Source organism: Elephantulus edwardii, unplaced genomic scaffold, assembly GCF_000299155.1.
Source record: "Elephantulus edwardii isolate Elephantulus edwardi_28Jun2011 unplaced genomic scaffold, EleEdw1.0 scaffold00082, whole genome shotgun sequence".
NCBI lineage: Eukaryota > Metazoa > Chordata > Mammalia > Macroscelidea > Macroscelididae > Elephantulus > Elephantulus edwardii.
In genome coordinates this window covers 9478257-9500637 of record NW_006399832.1, presented here as the reverse complement: position 1 = coordinate 9500637, position 22381 = coordinate 9478257, and the positions used below count along the sequence as shown (strand labels likewise).

The window sequence follows — 22381 nt, the reverse complement described above, 5'->3', positions numbered from 1 at the left end:
CTCTGCTGATGTGCTGTTCTAATCGTTTTTGGATAATCTTCAGTAGAATCTTGCTTGCATGTGAAATCAATGACACTGTTCTGTAGTTTCCACACCCAGTTGGGTCACCTTTCTTTGGAATGGGAACAAATTTCGATCTCTTCCAGTCAGTTGGCCAGCTGGCTCTCCTCCAGATTTCTTGGCATAACTTAGTGAACACATCCAGGGCAGCATCTGTTTGTTGAAATAAATCAATTGGTATGCTATAAACTCTTGGAGCCTTGTTTTTAGCTTGAACTTCCTCCTTTATCACCATAGGCTCTTGCTCATATGTTATTTCAAGAAATTCCTCTGTGTCAGTCAATTCCTTCTGATACAGTGACTCTGTGTACTCTTTCCATCTTCTTTTGATACTTCCTGGATCATTTATCATTTTACCCAAACTATCCTTAAGTATTGCCACCTGTGGCTTGAATTTGTTTTTCAACTCCTTCAGCTTAAGCAACGCTGAGCGTGTCCTGTCCTTTTGATTTTCTGACTCCAGCTCTCTGTACATTTCATTATAGTATCTTGCTTTGCCATCCCGAGCTGCCTTTTGAAATTTTCTGTTCAGCTGTTTGATTTCTTGATTTCTTCCTTTAGCTTTGGTTTCTCGGCACTCTAATGCAATACTCGAGTCTCATCTGACATTCATCTTGGTCTTTTCTTCTTCTTCTTCTTCTTCTTCAGCCTTTGTAATGATCTTTTGCATTCTTCATGGACGATTTTCTTGATATCCTCCCAGAACTCATTTGGTCTACGCTCACTGGTGCTCAAGACCTCAAACCTGTTCCTGAGATGGTTTTGAAATTTGAGTAGGACAGACTTAAGGTCAAATCTTGGTTAGTTCAATGGTAATAATCTTTGTTTTATTAACATTGTGATATAATCCATGTTGAAGGCTGCATTCCTTGATCTTCTGCAACAAGTGCTTCAAGTCCTCTTCATTTTCAGCAAGTAAGGTTGTGTTATCAGAATAATGCAGGTTACTTATGAGTCTCCCTCTGATTCTGATGCCAAATCCCTCTTCATAGAGTTCAGCTTCTCAAATAATTTACTTGGCATACAGACTCAATAGATACGGAGAGACAATACAGCCTTGACACACTTCTGTCTTAATTTTAAACCATACAGTGATTGGTCAGTTTGATTCAATTAGCAATCAGTTTTGGGCTGGAAGCCTCTTGTTTAAAACAATCAGGACCTGGTGGACAGGCTTTTGTGGTTAAAAGTTGGTTGGGTCCTGCCTAAGAGTCTCTTGTTTGGAGCATCTTGTTTGAAGCAGTTGGATTCCAGACGGTAAGTTTTCTTGATTTAATTCACAATCAGGTGTAAGCTGACTGGTTGTTTAGATTTAATTAAGCTTTTTGTTTGTTTTGATTGTATTAGCAACTGGGTATAAGCTGACTGGCTGTTTTGATTGATGGTTGTTGAAAACATCATGATAGATGGAGGAAAAATGGAGACTATCAACAACTTCATCTTACTTGGATCCACAATCAATATACTTGACAAAAATAGTCATGATAACAGGAGCTGTATCACACAGGGAAAATCTGCTGTCAGGGACCTCTCCAAATTTCTGATGTCAAATTATGGACATGAGATTGAGGACTAAGGAGCACCTGATTCAGGCCATGGTCTTTTCAGTCACGTTCTATGCATCAGAGAGCTGGACAATGAATAAGAATGACAGAAGAATTGACACCCTTGAACTGTGGTGTTGGAGAAGAGTGCTGCATTATTTCATGGATTGTGAAAGAACAGAGAAATCTTGGAGAAGGTGCACCCATACTGTTCCTTGGAAGCAAAGATAAGGAAGCTTCTTCTCACTTATTTTGGGCATGTTGCTAGGAGAGGTTACTCCTTAAAGAAAGACATCCTTTTTGGAAAGGTGGAACAATGGTGAAGGAGAAGAAGGGCTTCAATCAGGGAGATTGACCAAATGACTCCAGAAATCACCTCAAGTGTTTCAGAGATTGTGTCAGAGATGGTGAGGATGGCTCAGGTTAGGACAGTGTTCAGATCAGTTATTCATAGGGTTTCTATGAGCTGCATTCTATTTGATGGCACCTGACAACAACTACAACAGACTGATAAGTGGAGTAAAATTCTATTATATTAAAATGTATAAAAACATTTCCTTACTATACCCTTTTATTCGCTTGAGTGGGTTTTTTATTTGTTTGTTTTTTCAACCTATATATTCAATAAACATCAGTAAATATTTCTTGTGGTAAGGTTCCATTCTATCTATCTATCTATCTATCTATCTATCTATCTATCTATCTATCTATCCATCCATCCATCCATCCAGTCATTATCCAGGTGTTCAATATATATTTATGACATAAGTTCTAAATTCCAGGCACTGCTGTAAGCTCTAGGAATATAAGGGCATTGAAGACAGAAGAAAACCCTGATCCCATGGAGTTTACTCTCTAGATTTAGGGAACTTAAGAACAACAACAACAACAACAACAACAACAAAATCAATCAAAACAATAACCAAACCCACTGCTGTTGAGCTGATTCCTAGTTACTGTGATTCTCTACCAGGTTTCCAAGGCTGTAGATCTGTATAGGAAGAGCCTTCCCATCTCTCTACCAGGGAGCCACTGGTGGATTTGAACCACTGACCTTTTGGTTAGCAGTCCAACACATAATTCATTACACCACCAAAGTTCTTAGGAAAACATAAAGTAACCTGTTACCTGAATTTCTGGCATATATGATCCTGATGCACAAAAAATACTAAGTCCTTGCTTACACCTCTTGGAGAGGTGAAATGAGTTGGTCACTATCCCACTCCCTTTTGCTTTAGATTTCAAAAGTTTTTGGTGTTTGGGTTTTTCATTTGTTTGATTTTATTTTTTAAAAAAGCATATCTCAAAGGCAATTTCAACTTGTCTGACAGTGGAGACTAAGGAATAGGATTTATGATTGGGAACAAGAAAAGATGATAAAAAAGATTGTTCCATGGAGATGTTTTTCTTCATCATTTAGATGAAGGCACAGGGAGGCTCTGTCCTTTCGGAGGTGACCGTGCAGGGATCATAGTGGCACTAGAAGAGTGTGATGCTCACCTCTGCAGATGAAGGTGGTCTGAGAAGTGTGCCAAAGTGCCTGAAAGGGGAGCACCAGTGAATGAAAGGAAAACCATACTGCAGAAAGTAGTCCAGGCCTGAGAAAACAACGATGGAAGACTCTTTGCTCCCTGTGAGGATACTGATAGTGGGATCCCGAATGCCTGGAACTCAGTTACAATGCTCACACCGCAGACCTAATGCTGGCTGTACATGTCACTTGTGTAGTTTTGGTAACACCAGGCTGAGCATTGTACGAGTTGTAAACCTAAGCTTTATGGGAGGACATAAGCTCTTGAGAGCTGAGAGAAATCTTGAGTCAAAAGAAGTACGACATCTTCACTTCCAATGCTCTGTTAGGGCCACAGAAACCATAGTAGCCTAATTCATAACAGGCTATGATCCTACACACCAACATATACAAATCAAGGAATATAATACAGTGATTCAGAGAGAAGAGGAGTTACTTCTGCTTGAGAGGACCAGCAAAGACTCCTTGAAGCTTTAATCTCCAGATTAAATTCTTACAGGCTAGGGAGGATCTGGGGAGGGGATAAGGCTTGGAGTTGAAGGAGAGGGGGGAGAGAAGAGTACAGTACTAGATTATGAGGGAGAAAGAGTCTAGTTTTAGCTCAGTGGAAAATGATTTAATTGAGTGACTCACAAACCTTCATCATATGAGTAAGACTGAGAAGTTTGACAAATCGGGAGAAGGAAAGGAGTTTGTGTGTATGTGTTTGAGGGGCAGGTGTGTGTGATGTTAAATGAGCGAGGCAATCCCTGTATACTCCAATGCATTTTCTGGAGTAATGCACAAGACTCTTAAATACCACCTATATTTTCTGGAGGACCCAGTCCTTGGAAAAAGGCATAGTGCTGGAAAAGGTGGAGGGTCAGTGAAAGAGATGAAGACCTTCATGAGGTGGACTGACAGAGTGATGACCACAATGCGCTAGAGCATGACAGAGATCATAGGGTGGGGTCTCTAAGAGTCCTAGTCAACTCAGCGACACCGAACAACAACCTAACAGTGATACCTGACAAAAGAGCCAAGTTTAATATGAAAGCATCCTCCATTTTATAGTTTAGGAAAAAAAGGAGTAAAGGGGAAAAGCAAAATACTTCAAGTTTAAATATCTATCCTTTACATTGTACTGAACATTGAAGAGTGTGTGAGGACACAGACAGAAAGAGGAGGGAGTAGAAAGAGGGTATGTGTGTGTATAACACAGAGAGACAGAGAGTGAGAGAGAGAGAGACAGACAGAATGAGGAAAGAAAGTCTCGCCCCAGGATCCAAGAAGGCTAGCAAGTTTCTCCTGGTCCCTAGAATAGGCATAGATAAGCCACATTGTGTTGTAATTTCACCTGTTGGCCAATTGGAAAGAAAATTCTTAAGTTTTTTGAGAAGTTAGGTTCTAAAATAGAGAAATAATTTCTTTTTAAAAAAAGTTTTTCAAGTTCATATGCTGCACAGATGCCACCAGGCTTCCTAGAATTTTTATTAAAAATTACAGACATCACAGCAATAATTCTCAGACACTACCTCCTCTGCTAACAAAAACCTTCCTTTCACTGCTCCAGAGGGAGTCCAGAAACTAATTCGCCCACCCTTGCATAAATCTACAAAGGGCTTCCTCTTTGGGCTTCTGACAGTCTCAACCCCAACTCCTGGATTAGAGAGCAGAGTCTGAATATATTTTTAGAGTCTATATGGGTTGTTGCTCTAAGCAACACCATTAATATGCCAGAACTCTGAGTTCCCAAACTTCCTCAGCTATCAATTTGTTGTACATAATTTAATCTCTCTGTATTTTGATATGCAAAATGGAAATAGCACTGCTGATACTTCATAGGGCGAAAAGGAGATAACCAACAAGTCCATTATAAAGCTTGCTGGGAGGAAAAAGAGCTTATGTAAATGTCTATTAATTAAACAGTAACGGCTGCACAACTAGGTCAGGCATGATGATAAGACTGAACAACCCACCCCACCACCAGCATCAAGAAAAAGAAATGAACAGTTAATCTTAATAGCACTTGTTGCATTTTATAAAGGGGTATTAAATTGTAATATTCTGTAACATAACACAGAGTAGCATATTTCCAGCTATCCTCAAAGAATTCTTTGATGGAACATAAACTTATTAGATACAACAGCCAAAAAAACCACAAACAAAATAGCAAGCCAATTACTAATGAAGAACTTCTAAAAAGCTAATCAAAGCTCTCATCCAGAGAAAATGAGAAAATCTGAGGCTTAGAATGATTTTGTATATTGATGAGATTTTATACAACGTCACAGAAGAAAAAGAAAACAGATTTAAATGAAGACAAAAAGGACTAAGTCTGTTTAAAAGCCTTGCTGTGTTTCCTATCAATGTTGTTATTAAAAAGTTCTGTTCCAGTGAAAAGATTCCTTTTTCTTCCCCTTTTAAATAAATACCTGATGGGAGGTGCTTAAAATAGAGAAACAGTCTCAGCTTCTCTGTCTCAAGTCAAGTCCCAGAGTGTAGGGAGGCTGAAAAGCCCTTCTGAGCCCCTACAGGAGTTTCTGACTGTGGTGGAGATGAGAATGGGGAATCTCAACTATTTTCCCTGTGTAAAAAAAAAGTAATAAAATGATTTGGTCAAGGAAGAGAATAAGGAAACAAACTAAAGATACAGTAGAAATATCCCTATAATAATGTGTGATGGAAGATGAAGGAGATAGAATTGAAAATTACTGATAAGGACTCAGAAGAAAGGGGAGCAAGGAATGGGGGACAGAGCTGATTTCTCAAGGTGTGATACAGGACTACCTTATGGTGTTTGTTAACCACATATGTTGCTGGGATTTGCCTCAGACCAATAACAAAACTCCCTTGGTGACTTACACACTCACTAAAGGCTGAGGACCACTTGCAAAGGACAAGGCTGGTTTTGTCCACCATGAATGGCGGGACTCTGGCAGCAATACTGTGGTGAGTTGTGAAGAGAGGTGCAGGGCATATGGCTTCTGAATTCTCAGGGAAATAGGAGACATATTCATCTCCTTGAGTTCTGTGCAGTCAGTTGAGGCAGGCGGTGAAAACACTGTACTGCACATGCTCTAGGTGTGTCTCAGAAAGGAGTCAAGACCTGCGGAGTAGTCTGGAGGGTCAGAAAACTCATCAATAGCCTTGAATCAGAATCAGCCCAGAGTTGATCCTCCAGCAAATTTGTGGAGACTGTCAATCACATGGATGGAGCCCTGGTAGCCTAGTGGTAAGGAGCTGAGCTGGCAACACAATGTAAACATTTCAAATCCCCCAGGTGCACTGTGGGAGATGGATGGGCAATCACCTGTGCTATTTACAGCCTCTGAAGCAACAGATCATGAGAGGTGAGTTGAGGAAAGAAGGTGGGTCTGAAGGAGATGGTGGCAACAGGCATCCTTTAAAAAAGAACAACATTCATAATATAATTATCATGCATTAAATGTTTTCCATGATTTTATCTTTATTCTAATTCTCTGCCTGTTGTTGTTGTTAAGGGCCTACTCAGTTAAAAACTGGATAGACAATTCTAGAAATGAGAAATCCAAGTTCCAGAGATACTAAAAGGTAAAAGAACCAGAATGGAGTACAGTGTCAGACAAATGGCCAACATAATACAACTTTGAGATTTGATTGTCACATCCCTTTTTGACTTTCCAAGTTTTTCCAGTACTGACTCAGTCTTCTTCAAACATATACCCAATGAAGGACGCTCAATTCCTATCACGTGTCTGCCTGTTCCCACTTGACATTTAAGTTAAGTTTAAGACTAGGCAGTGAGGTAAACGGCATTGAGTGAGTTCAAGGCCTAAATCTGGGATGTAAAACTTTGTCACAGTCTCCGCTAAAAACCTCTGTACCCATTAAGCAATATCTCGCTCCACCTTCCCTAAGTCCCTAATAACTTCACTTGTACTTTCGGTCTCTATGAATTTGCCTATCTTAGAAATGTCATGTAAGTGGAATTATACAATGATCATTTTTTTTTTCAGGAGAAGGAACAGCATCCTCCTCCTGTGTGGCTGGCTGGATTAATGGCTTCTGAACACCCTCTGGAGGGTCAGCTATGTTTCAGTTCGACCCAACAGCAAACATTCTTTTATTTCTGGCTGACTTCACCTAGCATAACATTTTCAAGGTTCACTCACACTGTAACATGTATGAAAATGTAATTGCTTTTTACAACTGAATAATATTCCTTCGCATGAAAATAGCACATTATAAAAAAACCTCATTTTTCTGCTGATGGGTATTTGGCTCATGTGAATAGTGCTGTCAGGAACACTGGTGTCTGACGATGTGTTTGAGTCCTTGTTCTGGAGTTGCTAGGTGTTTGCCCAGGAGTGGAATTGCTGGATAATGATGCTTTGCCTCACATACCTTGGACATGTTATCAGGAGAGGCCAATCCCTGGAGAAGGACATCATGCTCACAAAATTAGAGAGTCAGTGAAAAAGAGGAAGAGCCTCAGGATGACGGATTGATTGACATAGCGATTGCAACAATGAACTTAACACATGAGTTGGTTCTGACTCAACAAGGTTTGAATCATGGTTATTGCATTGACAAGTTGGAGCTGATCCAAATGTGACCCTCTTGTGGGTTTTCAGAGCCAATAAATCGCCAGAGGAGATTGCCCATCTTCTCTTACAGAACAGGTGGTGAATTTATTCCTTACCACTAAGCCACCAAAGCTTTCTGAGGTTTGGGAAAGGATTAATATTAACCACCTTTTCATATGATCATTAGCCATCTTGTATCTTCTTTGGGAAACCTGTCTATTCAAATTCTTCACTCATATTTTAATTGAGTTAGCTTCTGTTGTGCATTAATATTTCACTGGAAAATGTGTTAAAATCTTTTCCTCCTATCCATGAATTGTCTCAAAGTTTTAAGTGTAGAATAGCCTTGTTGTTGTTAGGGGCCGTCAAGTTGAATATGACTCATAGCAACCCTATGAACAAAAGATCTGAACCGTGTTCTAAAACTATCATCGTTTCACTAATGTTCATAGGGTTTCCAAAGGACTTTTATTTAAGAAGTGAATACCAATCCTGTTTCCAAGCCTGTCTTAATCTTGGCGTTCCACTAAACCCTGTACACCGTGGGTAACCATTATGGCATTTGGCACACTAGTGGCACAACATTCAGCATCACAGCAACCCCAAGTTATCTCAGTACTGCAAACAGACAGAGCAGTGCTGTACCACTTAGAACAATGTTCTTCCCAAACACAATAATACCAACTGCTTCACACATGAGCCTCCAAGCTGGAGATTTAGTCAGGGCCCAACTGACTTTTATATACAAAGGCCTGCCTACCAAGTCCTGATTGACTTAAATAAGAGGTTTATAGCCCTAGCGGCTTGTTAGCTTAACCTAGGCAACCAATCATAGTCCATTTTTTTTTTTCATTTAAAAAAAATCACTCTGGCTGCTGTGTGAGGAAAAAGATTATGTTGTTGTTAAGTGCTGTCGAGTCACAGGTGACTCAAAGCAACGTTATGAAGGAGAGTCCTCAACTCTTGGGTGTCTTTCATCCTCTCTCCAGGTTCATAGGGTTTCCAGAGGCAAGCTATTACCTTATTACAGGAAAGCAAAAAAGGTAGAAAAGAGACCAGTGCAGAGCCTCCTGGACTGAAGATGTTGTCTTAGGTTAGGGTGGAGTCAGAAAAGATGGAGAGAAAGAACTACATTTGAGAAACATTTTGGGGCAGAAATAAGTGGTATCACAATTAGACTGTGATTAAGGGAGGGAAAAATCAAAGACGTATCTTTTTCCTACATATGTATACAAATATACATACACATATGTATAGTTTTGTTTTTGTTGTATATCATTGAGTCAGAAATGACCCATGGCTGACCCTCTAGTGGGTTTTCAGAGGCAGTTTAAACACACGAAAGGATATTGCCCATCCTTCTCCTGAGGAGCAGCGGGTGGATTGGAATCTCATGCCTTTGGGATTGCAGTGGATTTCTCACCACTAGGCCACCACAGCTCCATATACATCTATATATGGATTGAGACTCAATGTTAAGAAGACCAAGATTCTCACCACTGGACCAACTGGCAGCATCAGAATGGATGGTGAAGAGATTGAGATTGCTGACAGTTGGCTTGGCTCTATAATCAACACTCTTGGCACCAGTAGCCAGGAAATTAAAAGACGAATTGCCATGGGAAAGTCTGCTGTTAGGGACCTCGCTAAAGTACTGAAGAGCAATGGTGTCTCTTTGGAGACTAAGGTGAATCTGATACAGGCCATGCTCTTTGCAATCACTTGTTATGAATCAGAGAGTTGGACAATGACTAGGGAGGATAGAAGGAGAATTGATGCTGGAGAAGAGTGTTGAGGGTACCATGGACTGTTAGGAAAGCAAACAGATTCATCCTGAAGAGGGTTAAACCAGGCAGCTCCTTGGAGACAAGGATTCTGAGGCTTCGTCTAACATACTTTGGACATGTTTTAAGGAGGGACCGGTCCTTAGAGAGGGACATCATGAATGGTAGGGTGGAGGGACAGCATGGGGTAGGAAGGCTTTCTATGAGGTGGATTGATTCAGTGACTGGGGTAATTGGGATGGGTGTATTGGAGACAGTGTGATTGGCACAGGACAGAGCAGAGTTTAGGGCCATTGTACATAAGGTTGCTATGAGTCACAAGTGACTCAATGGCACATAACAACAACAACAGCATCCCAATTTAATTTTCAGTATTCCATAAGGTAAGTATAGTTCTTCTCATCTGATAAATATTTGTTCAAAGGTGACTTATTGAAGGTCATGTAGTTTATAAATGATGGAGTTAAGACTCATGTCCAGATTCAAGAATGAAACTTATCTTCCCCTGCCAATGCCAGGCCTACAAGACCAACAGGACTTTAGCTCAAATCAACTTTCTGGCACTAAACTTACTCTATTTTTATCTTAAATAAAACAACTGGGACTCTGTGTCTTCCAAGCATTTCTTCCCTCTCCCTCTTTTCCCCCTTCCAGGGCATTACATAATGGTCACAATTTGGGGCTTATTAAGTCTATTTCTGATATACACATTAAAACAACAACATCACTTTAGAGCTAAGTATGTTGGGGAATATAGCAGTGAATCAGTTAGAAACGAAAGAATTTTCAAGAACAAATTTCTGTTTTCATAAAAACAAAGCTTAATAAGCTGATAGCCTGTTATTAATGTCCTCCAACTATCCCTCAAATATTTTATGAGAAACACAAAATACAACAGTGCTCTGTAAGAATAATTTTTTAAAAGACTGGTATAGAATAAGATTTTAGAGTAACAGAAAAATATACAGGTGAATCTTTATGATAATTTTCTAAATAGTATAAGGGTTTTACTTTTTTAAACTATAATTAGTCTAATTCTTTAAAAAGCTCTCCAGTTTACAGCTACAGCTCCTAGCTATTAGTTATGGATTTCCTTTCTTTTTCTTACATAACTTTTATAATATAAAGAATATTTTTTTCTTCCAGAAGCCATTTTTTCTAGTGAATTCTTTAAGCTAAAATTAGGAGTGTTTTTCTTTAGTTGCTGTCTCAAAGAGACTCCTTGAATAAGATTCCCAAAGATGCAATAAACGCATTACAAAAGCTGTTATGATCCACCTACTAATGAAAAATGCTAAGACTTTACTTACTCATAAAAAATTAGCTACCATGACATGTTGTTGTTGTTATATGCTGTCGAGTAGCCTGAGACTCATAGCTACCCTATATGCAACAGCCCTAAGCCCTATTCTATCCTGTGCCACTCTTATTATCTCCAACACACCTACCGCCATTACCCCAGTCACTGAATCAATTCCTCTCATCGAGGGTTTTCCTCTCCTGCGCCATCCCTCCATCCTCCCAAGTATGAAGTCCCTCTCCAAGGACTGAACCCGCCTTGCAACATGTCCAAAGTATGTCAGATGAAGCTTCAGAATCCTTACCTCCATAGAGCAGCCTGGCTTCACTCTCTCTAGGATGAACTTGCTTGTTCTCTTAGCAGTCCATGGTAAATGTAGCATCAGGATTGGAGGTAGACTTATCTGAGTTATGCAGATGACACAACCCTGCTTGCTGAAACTGAGGAGGACCTGAAGCGCTTGCTACAGAAGGTCAAGGACTGCAGCCTTCAATATAGATTGAAGGTCAACATTAAGAAAACAAAGATTCTCACCACTGGGTCAATTGGCCATATCATGATAAATGATTAAGAGATTGAGATTGTTAAAAGCTTCAGTTTGCTTTGCTCGACAATCAACACTCTTGGTACCAGAACCTAGGAAATTAAAAGATGGATTGCACTGGGAAAGTCTGCTGTCAGAGACCTCTCCATAGTACTTAAGAGCAATGATGACAGTCTGGTGACTAAGGTGCACCTGCTACAGGCCATGGTCTTTGCAATTACTTGCTATGCATCAGAAAGCTGGACCATGACTAGTGATAACAGAAGGTGAATTGATGCCTTTGAGCTATGGTGCTCGAGAAGAGTACTGAAAACACCATGAGATGGACAATTAATAATATGAAACTGTTGTTGTTATGTGACATCAAGTTGCAACCCTATATACATTAGCTCTGAAACCTGCCCTATCCTGAGCCAATCTCATTGTCTCTCACAGACCTAATCCCATTTCTCCAGTCCCTAAGTAAATCCATCTTGTCCTAGATCTTCTTCTCCTGTGCTGTCCCTTCACCTTTCCGAGCATGATAGCCCTCTCCAAGGACTGGTCCCATCCGGCCACATGCCCAAATTACGTGAGATGGAGTCTCAAAATCTTTGCCTCCAGGGAGCAGCCTGGTTTCACCCTCAAAGACAGACCAGTTTGCTCTCTGGCAGCCTATGGTATGTTTATGTTCAATACTCTTCTCCAGCACCACAGCTCAAAAGCATTGATTTTTTTTTATCATTCTTATTGTCCAGCTCTTGGATGCATAGCAAGTAACTGTGAAGACTATAGCCTGGATGATTGCTTTTCAGTACTCTAGAGAGGTGCCTGATAGCAGACTTTCCCAATGCAATTAGATTTTCTGGCTGCTGGTCCCAAGAGTGTTGATTGTGGAACCAAGCAAATTGAAGTTATCAACAATCTCAATCTCTACTCCTTCCATCATGAAGCTTCTAATTGGGCCAATGGTAAGAATCTTTGTTTTCTTGATGTTGAGCTACTATCCATACTGAAGACTACAGTCCTTGATCTTCTGCAACAAACACCTCATGTCCTCTTTAGTTTCAGCAACTAAGGTGCCATCTGCATAATGTTGGTTGTTAGTAAGTCTTCCTCTAATCCTGATGCTACATTCCTCCTCATAAAGTTCAGCCTTTTGAATGATCTGTTCTGCATACAGATTGAAAAGGTATAGAGATAGGATGTATCCCTCATGCGTACACCTTTGCTGACCCTGAACCATGCAATGGTCTCCCTGCTCTGTTCAGACTACTGCTTCCTGGTCATAGGTTTCAGATGAGCACAATTAAGTCTTCTGGGATCCCCATTATTCTCAACGTTAGCCACAATTTGTTGTGACCCACACAGTCAAATGCCTCTGCATAGTTATAATGTCTGACAGACATTTCCTCTGATACTCTCTGCTTTCAGCCAAGACCCATCTAATGTTGGCTGTGATATCCCTAGTGCCACAGCCTTTTCTAAACCGAGCCTGCACATCTGGCAGTTCTCTGCTGATGTGCTGTTCCAGTCACTTTTGGATAATCTTTAGCAGGACCTTGTTTGTGTGTGATATTACTGATGTCATTAATTTCCATACTCTGCTGGTCACCTTTTTTTGAGATGGGAATAAGTACTGTCCTCCAGATTTCTTGGCATAACCTGGTGAGTGTGTAGTGTGTTCAGGGCAGCATCTGTTTGCTGAATATGTCAATTGGTATTCCATCAATTCCTGGGGCCTTGACTTTTGCCATTTCTATCAGAGCGCCTTGAAGTTCCTCCTTCATCACCATTGCCTCTTGATCATATGTTGTTTTATGAAATTCTTCTGTGTCAGCCAATTCTTTTTGATATAGTGCCTCTGTGTACTCCTTCCATCTTCTTTTGATGCTTCCTCAGCATCCTTAAGTATTGAAACGCAAGGCTTGAATTTGTTCTTGAGTTCCTTTAGCTTAAGAAATGCCCAAGAATTCATCCCTTTTGATTTTTTGATCCCAGCTACTTGCATGTTTCACTGTAATTCTTTGCTTTGTCTTTCCATGCTGCCTTTTGAAATCTTCTGTTCAGCTCCTTACCTTCTTGATTTCTTCTTTTTGCTTTGGCTTCTCAGCATCGTAGTGCAATATTCAGAGTCTCTTCTGACATCTAGCGTGGTCTTTTCTTTCTCCTCTGTCTTTGCAGTGACTTTTTCCATTCTTTATGAATTATATTCCCCATATCCACCCACAGCACATCTTGTCTTAGTGCATTAGTGCTCAAGGCTTCAAACCTGTTCCTGAGATGGTCTTTAAATTCTGATGGGATAGACTCAATGTCAAACTTTGGTTCTTGTGGATTTGATTTTCTTTAGCTTCAGTTTGAACTTGTTTATGAGTACTGGATGTTCTGTTCCACAATTGGCAGCAGGCCTATTTTTCACAGCTGTTATTGAGCTTCTCTAGTGATTTCTATCACAGATGTAGTCAATCTGATTCCTGTGAAGACTAGCAGGTGAAGTCCATGTGTACATCTGCTGTTTATGTTTCTTTTTAAAAAGGTGTTTGCCATGAAGAAATGTTCAAAATCTCTAGCTCTAAGATGAAAATCAAAACAATTACATCATCTTATCCCAGTAACAATAGCAAAATTTAACAGAGCAGCAAACAACAAATGCTAGTGAGGATGTGGAGAAACTGGAACCCTTATTCACTGCTGGTGGGAGTGTTGAATGGTGCAACCACTACGGAAGGCAGTATGACACTTTCTCAAAAACTTGGACATAGCAATTTCATTTGACCCACCAATTCCACTACTAGAAATATACCCTAAAGAGACCAGAACTATCACTCAACCAGATATATGCACACACCGGTTTATTGCTGTTTTGTTCACAATAGCAAAGAGTTTGAAACAACCCAAGTGCTTATCAACAAACAAATGGATAGGGAAGCTGTGGAATATTCACACAATAGAATACTATGCTGCACTGAAAAACAAGGAACTAATGCAATATTATACAAAATGAGTGACCCTGTTAAGTGAAATATCTAAGTCATAAAAGGACAAATACTGCATAATGCCACTGTTATAAAACAGGACTGACATCAGGGTTTGGGGGAAACTAAGGAAAAAGGGGATAAATAATGCACATTGAATTGAAACAGACGAGATAGAGAACTGTTTAAAAGGGGTATATGATTAGATATTATCTTCATAAGAGGCCAGAATAAGAGCTATATAGTAAAGTGGACTGGAGGGGTATTGTATAACAATGAAATAATTTTTTTTTCTTTTCAAAGAGAAAAGAGAACTTGGGGAGAGGTGAGCAGGGAGGAATCCAAGTTCTCTATAATCTTTCATTAAAATATCAATTAAAAAACCACAAAACAAAACAATGTGTTTGTAATGAATATATCCTTGATAGTACAGCATTCCATCATTCTGTCTAGAGCCTCATTTCTGTCATCAAGTCCATACTTTCTGACTCCTGATCCTTCTTCCTTAGTCCCAAACTTGTGCATTCCAATAACCCATTATTGTCAAAGTATCTTGGTTGCATGTTCAATGGATTTCCAACTGCAAAATTTAGTAGAAGTCATCTATTTCCTCCTCTTTGGCCCTGGTTCTTGGTATACCTATTTGCATGATAGTTGTATTAACAGGTCTTCCTTATATGCATGTGGATATTATCCTGTCACTCACAACACTGTGTTTCACGGTGGATCTAGAAATGGCCTTTTTAACTATGAAAGCAACTTGATTTTCCCTCACCTTTTCATCTCCAGCATAGTAGAGCATATGATTATCTGATTCAAAATATCCAGGCTGAATTTTTAGGAAACCATAGTCTTCCACATAGAAATATAATCATAGACTTTTTAAAAGATAATAATTGTATTCTAGTGCTTAGAAAATTATCCTCAGAAAAAGAAACTCATAGGAGAAAAGAGAGTCTCTTATTTTTAAAAAATATATTATTAAAGATTTAAGAAACAATAATAAAAAATGTACACCCTAGTTCAATTTTCTGATAATATATTTGTACACAGTTATTACTTGACTTTTTTGTTTTCTAGTATTTTCTATTGAGTGGGTTGATTTCACCTGATAGTATGCATTGTTGTTGTTGTTATGTGCTGTTGAGTCATTTGCGACTCATAGCAACCCTATGTACAACAGCCCTAAACCCCGCTCTATCCTGTGCCAATCGCATTGCCTCTGACACACCCATCCCGATTACCCCAGTCGCTGAATCAATCCACCTCATAGAGGGTCTTCCCCTCCTGTGCTTTCCCTCTACTCTACCCAGCATGATGTCCCTCTCCAAAGACCTGTCTCTCCTTGCAACATGTCCAAAGTATGTCAGACGAAGCCCCAGAATCTTTGCCTCCAAGGAGTAGCCTGGTTTAAACCTCTCTAGGATGAATCTGTTTGTTTTCTTGGCAGTCCATGGCACATTCAATACTCTTCTCCAGCACCACAGCTCAAAGGCATCAATTCTCCTTCTGTCCTCCCTAGTCATTGTCCAGCTCTCTGATGTATAACAACTGATTGCAAAGACCATGGCCTGTATCAGGCGCACCTTAGTCTCCAAAGAGACACCGTTGCTCCTGAGTACTTTAGAGAGGTCCCTAACAACAGACTTTCCCATCGCAATACATTTTTTTATTTCCTGGCTGCTGGTGCCAAGAGTACATAGGGTTCAGAAGTGGATAGTATGCATAGGAATCAAATAAATTACATCTATGCAAAGAATCAGTGGAGAAGCTCAAAATCAGCCGTGTAAACTAGGCTCGGTGCTGAATGTGGAACAGAACACCAATTACTCAAATTCAAGTTCAAATTAAAGATGAAGAAATTTAAATCAAATCCACAAGAACCAAAGTTTGACTTTGATTCTATCCCACTTGAATTTCAAAACCATCTCAGCAACAGGTTTGTGGCCTTGAGCACCAATGAGCGGAGACCAGGTGAGCTGTGAGAGGATATGAAAAATATCATCCAGGAAGAAGGCAAAAGGTCATTACAAAGAGGAGGAAGAAGAGACCAAGATGGATGTCAGAGGAGACTTTTAATACTGCACTAGAGCACCAAGAAGCCAAAGCACAGGAAAGAAATTAAGGAGCTGAACAGAAGATTTCAAACCATAGCTCAGGAAGACAAAGCAAAATATTATAATAGAATGTGCAAAGAGCTGAAGATGAAAAATGAAAAAGGCTGAATTTACTCAGCATTTCTTAAACTGAAGGAATTATAGAACAAATTCAACCCTCAAGTTACAATACGTAAGGATGCTGTGGACAGATTATTAAATCACCCAGGAAGCATTAAAGGAAGATGGAAGAAGTATATAGACTCATTGTACCAAAAAGAATTGGCTGACACAGAAGAATTTCAGGAAAAAACAAGAGCAAAAGAGCTTCTGGTGATGAGGGAGGAAATTCAAGCTTCTCTGAAAAAAACTGGCAAAAAACAAGGCCATAGAATTGACAGCAAACGAATTGACATATTTCAACAAACAGATTCTGCCTTGGATGTGCTCACCAAGTTGTGCCAAGAAATCTGGAGGACAACCACCTGGCCAACTGATTGGAAGAGTTCTATATTTGTTCCCATTCTAAAGAAAGGTGACCAGACACAATGCAGATATTATCAAAGAATATCATTAATATCATATGCAAGAAATATTCTGCTGAAGATTTAAAAAATGACTGGAACAACATCAGAGGAGAATTGCCAGATGTGAAGGCTGGGTTTACAAGAGGTTTTTGTACTAGGAATAGTATAATTATTGTTAGATGGATCTTGGCTGAAAGCAGAGAATACCAGAAGAATGTCTATCTGTGTTTCATTGACTATGGCAAAGACATTTCACTGTGTGGATCACAACAAACTATGGCTAACCCTGAGAATAATGGTAATCCCAGAACACTTGATTATGCTTACACGAAGCCTACATTTGGATCAAGAGGCAGTCGTCAGAACAGAGCAAGGAAACACTGCATGTTTCAAAATCGGGAAGGGTGTACACCAGGGATGTATACTATCTTCATACCTTTTTAATCTATATGCAGAACAGATATCCAGGAGGAGTGTGGCATCAGGATTGGAGGAAGACTCATCAATAATCTGTGTTAATGCAGATGACACAGCTCTGCTTGCTGAAACTGAGGAGGACCTGAAGCACTTGCTTCAGAAGGTCAAGAACTGCAGCTTTCCGTATACATTGAAGCTCAAAATAAAGAAAACAAAGATTTTCACCACTAGGCTGATTGGCAGCATTATGATAGATCGTGAAGAGATTGAGAATGTAAATAGCTTTAGTTTGCTCGGCTCCACAATCAACACTCTTGGTATGAGCAGCCAGGAAATCAAAAGACAAATTTCACTGGGAAAGTCTGCGGTCAGGGACCTTTCCAGAGTACTGAAGAGCAATGATGTCAGTCTAAGACTAAGACTAAGGTGTGCCTGATTCAGGCCATAGTATCTGCAATTACTTACTATGTGCCAGAAAGCTGGACAATGACTAGAGATGACAGAAGGAGAATTGATGCCTTTGATCTGTGGTGCTGGAGAAGAGTATTGAATATACCATGGACTGTAAGGAAAACAAACAGGTTCTTATTAGAGAGGGTGAAACCAGGCTTCTCCTTGGAAGCAAGGATTCTAAGGCTTTGTCTGACATACTTTGGGCAGGTTGCAAGGGGGAACCAGTCATTGGAGATAACAACATGCTTGGGAGGGTGGAGGGACAGTGCAAGAAAGGAAGACCCTGAATGAGATGGACTGATTCAGTGACTGAGGTAATGGGGGTGGGTGTGTCAGAGACAACAAGGTTGGCACAGGACAGAGCAGGGTTCAGGGCCACTGTAAATAGGGTTGCTCTGAGTCACAAGCGACTCGATGGCACATAACAACAACACGAAAACCAACAGTATTTTACAGGAAAAAGAGTTCAGAATCCAAAAAGAAAGTCTAAATAAGACCCTAATAGAAAACTGGTTCCAAGACTGACACAGTGTTTCCTAAATGGATTTATGAGATTAGCTTAGATTTACAGGCTGAGCTCTGAGCTCTCCATTGTTTTTTCCCAAGTGATCCTTCACAGCAGCAAACCTCAGCAAATCTCACAATTATTCCAAGCTGTGCCATCCTTGGACTTTTGTCTTCTCAGAAAGACTGTTTTTCTCCCCAGGAATTTGAAATAAAAACTCTTTGCTTATGCTTAGTGAACTAACTCAGTCTCGTAAAGATAAATTCTGCAGAAGGCTATTATTGTAAAAATGTTGTTGCTCGGTGCCATTGAGTATGACTCATAGCAACCCCATGAACAAAAAATCTGAAACCATTCCTTGTCCTGTGCCATCCTCACACTTCCTGACACACAAAAGCCCATTGCATTAGTCACTTTGTAAATCTGTCTGTGTGAGGGTCTTCCTCTCCTTCATTGGTCCTCCATCCTTCCAAAAATCATGTCCCTCTCCAAGGAATAGGACCTCCTAGCAATATGTCCAAAGTATGTGAGGTGAAGCCTCATCATTCTTGCCTCTAAAGAACACTCTGGCTACACCATCTCCAAGACATATCTATTAATATTTTTTTTGGCTGCCCAGGGGATATTCAGTGCTCTTTTCCAACACCACAGCTCAAAGGCATCAATTCTTTTTCTTGTCATCCTTATTCATTGTCCATGTCTTGGATGCAAAGCTAGTAATCAGAAAGACCATGGTCGGAATCAGACACACCTTAGTCTTCAAACTGACATCATTACTCTGTAATAATTTGGAAAGGTCCCTAACTTTAGATTTTCCCATTGCAGTGTGTCCCCTTATTTCCTGACTGCTCGTATCAAGGATGTTAACTGTGGATCCAAGCAAGAAGAAGCTGTTCGTAGTTTCAATCTCCTCTCCCTCCATCATGACACTGCCCATGGGTCCAGTGGTAAAAACTGTTGTTTTCTTGATATTGAATCATGATCTATACTGTAAAAATAGAAAGATAAATAATAAAATGTGAATGAGGGTCCAAGGGTGAAAGGGTGGGAGGGGGAGGGGGAGGGTGAGCAGGGGGAAATCACAGAGTCACATAATTTGGTGGGTGAAGGGAGGGGGTAAAGGAAATGGGAAAGATCCAGTGGAGACCTTAAAAGACGAGGTAATGGTAAACATAGTTCAATGGTGATTAATTTTACAAAACACAAGGTATGAGAATGATGGTATGAAATAATGTAAAGTGTAAAACACAATGTATATGAATTTTGTATGCAAACCAGTTTAAAGTAGAAATTTTAGAGTAAATAATTTTTTACGAAAGTCCAAAATTCATTGCAGTGGAGTCAGAACAGACCATAGCTGACCCTCAAGCTGGTTTTCAGGAGGTTGTAAGTAGCATCAAAGCAGATTGCCCGTCATTCTCCTGAGGAGTTGCTGAGGGAACAGCACCAGCAGGGAGGCACCACCTTCAGGTTACCAGTGCAACTTCCTACAGACTGTCTCAGCAGAACTCCCTTTCAAAGTTTATTGATTGCCAATTATTGCTTCCCCGAATTCCAAAAAACGATTTCTCTGGCAGTGGCGGAGACTAAGGTGTGCCTGATCCAGGATATGGTCTTCACAATTATGTGTTATGTATTGGAGAGTTGGACAGTGACTAGGGATGATAGAAAGAGAATTGATGCCTTTGAGCTGTGGTGCTGGAGAAGAGTGTTGAATATACCATGGACTGCTAGGAGAGCAAACAGGATTGTCCTGGAGAAAGTGAAGCCAGAGTGCTCCTTGGAGTCAAGGAATCTGAAGCATCGTCTGACATAATTTGGGCATGTTGCAAGGAGGGACTGGTCCTTGGAGAGCGACATCATGTTTGGGAGAGTGGAGGGACGGCGCAGGAGAGGAAGACCCTTGATGAGATGGATTGACTCTCTGAGTGGAGTGGGTGAATGAGTGTGTTTGAGAAGGCAAGGTTGGCACAGGATAGAACAGCCTTTAGGGCTCTTGTACATAGGGTCACTATGAGTCGCAAGTGACTCGATGGAACAACAACAACAACAATTATTGCTTCTATTTCTATACAATGAATATATAATTTTGTGATCTAATTTTTTTACCTTTATTTTACTTTACATATAATTCACTTACTTAATTATTGCCCTAGAGTTGGAACCGATTCATGGCTGACCCTCCTATGAGTTTCCAGAGATTGTAAGTCGCACAGGAGGAGACTGTCCATCTTTCTCACAGGGAGCAGCTGATGGATTCCAACCTTCTGCCATTGGGTTGACAGTGTAGTATGAATCCTTGCTCAATGGATCACTGGAGCTCCTTAACACACACACACACACACACACACACACACACACACACACACACACCCCTGTGTGGTGTGAGTCAATTTCAACTCATAACAACACTATTGAACAGAGCAGAATTTCTCCAAGAGTTACCCTTTCTTGCTTTAGCTAGAATTACCAGTACACTATTGAATAGGTCTTCCTTTCCTTCCCTGTCCTTCCACCTCCCAAGTATGCCTCCCCAAGAAATAACTTCTTGGCAGATTCCAAGATGGCGGTGGCAGCGGCAGAAACAGCTTGGCAAGCTGAGGGAGCAGCAGACCACATAGAGGAGGGCCACCGTGACCTTCGACAGACCTCTGTTTATTGATAATTGAATAGTTAAACAGTTGATGATTGGTCTTGGGTGCAGATTGAGGCCCAACAGTAGGAGATCAAGGGTTCCCAGGGAGGAACGGGTGAGTCCTGTGGGTCCCAACCCCTGCTGCTGAGCCCGCACCGCCACTGCAGCTACATGAGGCTCCCACCGTTGAACCCCAGGGATCCCTCACCTGGGATGGACGGTAGGCAGAGCACCCCCGCCCCTCCCCAGGCTGGTGCAGTAGAGCCGCCACACCGCCACAGAGTGGACTTGTTCTGGGGAGAATTCTTGGAGCCAAGATGATGGCAGCGGGAGATACAGAGGCAGGTTGGGGTTTCCTTGGGCAGACCAGAGAGAAAGATGACCAATATAATGGATTGATGAGAGTCACTGTGAACTGTCTATGACTTGACGACACTTAACGGTGGCAGCATGTCCAAGATAGCAGATACCGTAAATGTACCACATCTTTTAGATCTGTTTAGACCTGGGGGAGGGGGGGTCTGTTCACCACTCTCAGGTTCCCTTCTCTGTTTATAAAGGGGGAGGGCAGAGACACCTACTTCAAATTATAGTATGACCACTTATTGGAAGGGGGGGAAGTGGTGGAGCTGAAATTGGGGATGCTGTCCCTGGCCACATGGTCTTCGGTGAGGCACGAGGTCCAGACTTGGGGAGGGGAGGACACTTTGGTTGGGGAGTGTGCCAGCCAGCCATTCTTGGCCCCCTGGGCGAGCCATGTTCGGTCCCAAGGCGAGCTGTGTTCGGCCTCCAGGGCTAGCCATGTTCAGCCCTTGGGGTGAGCTCCTCAGCCCTCAGGTTGTACCATCCGACCCCTGGGTAGGAAAAACTGCCTAGGGTGTACAGAGAATTTTATCTAGGCTACTTTCCTCCAACCTCTCCTCCAGTACACCCATAAAGTAACACCCCCAAAGCCCTTCTATTTGTAACTCACAAGTTTGTTCTCTCCAGATTTGCTCCCTTTTTTGTAGGTAAACTTAACACTGAGTTTTACTCCAGACATGACCCTGAACACAGTTTCAGAGACAAACAGGAAATACAACTGCCAGCTAAGGAGGCATGGAGGATGGAGCCCCAAGATTCAGTCAGCCATCCGCACTGGACCCACCTGGGAAAACACTTTGTAGTCCAGAGGGAGTAAATGTCAGGAAAATATCTTCTAAGAGAACAAGAAGGCAAGCAGCTTTAACCCAAGACCACCAGTAAGGTGATAAAGTGTACTCCCTTTCCCCCTTCACATTAATGCCCCTATTCAGCATGAAGAAGCCAGAGAGTCTGTGCCCAATTCCCAAATGAGAAACCCACAAGTGAATAAGACAGTTTGTTTAATCACCATTGGGCTATACATACCATTGCCCTATAACATCTGGTCCCCATTGGATGCTTTTCATTTCCTTCACCTGCTCCCCCCACCAACCAAATTGAGCAGCCCTGCAACTGCA

General features: G+C 41.0%; 1 protein-coding gene across 1 annotated transcript in view; it reads right to left on the bottom strand.

The window, feature by feature from the left end:
* ATG10 (autophagy related 10) overlaps window positions 1–22381 on the bottom strand; it is a 524157-nt gene that overhangs the window by 20224 nt on the left and 481552 nt on the right. The gene's annotated exons all lie outside the window — the stretch shown is intronic.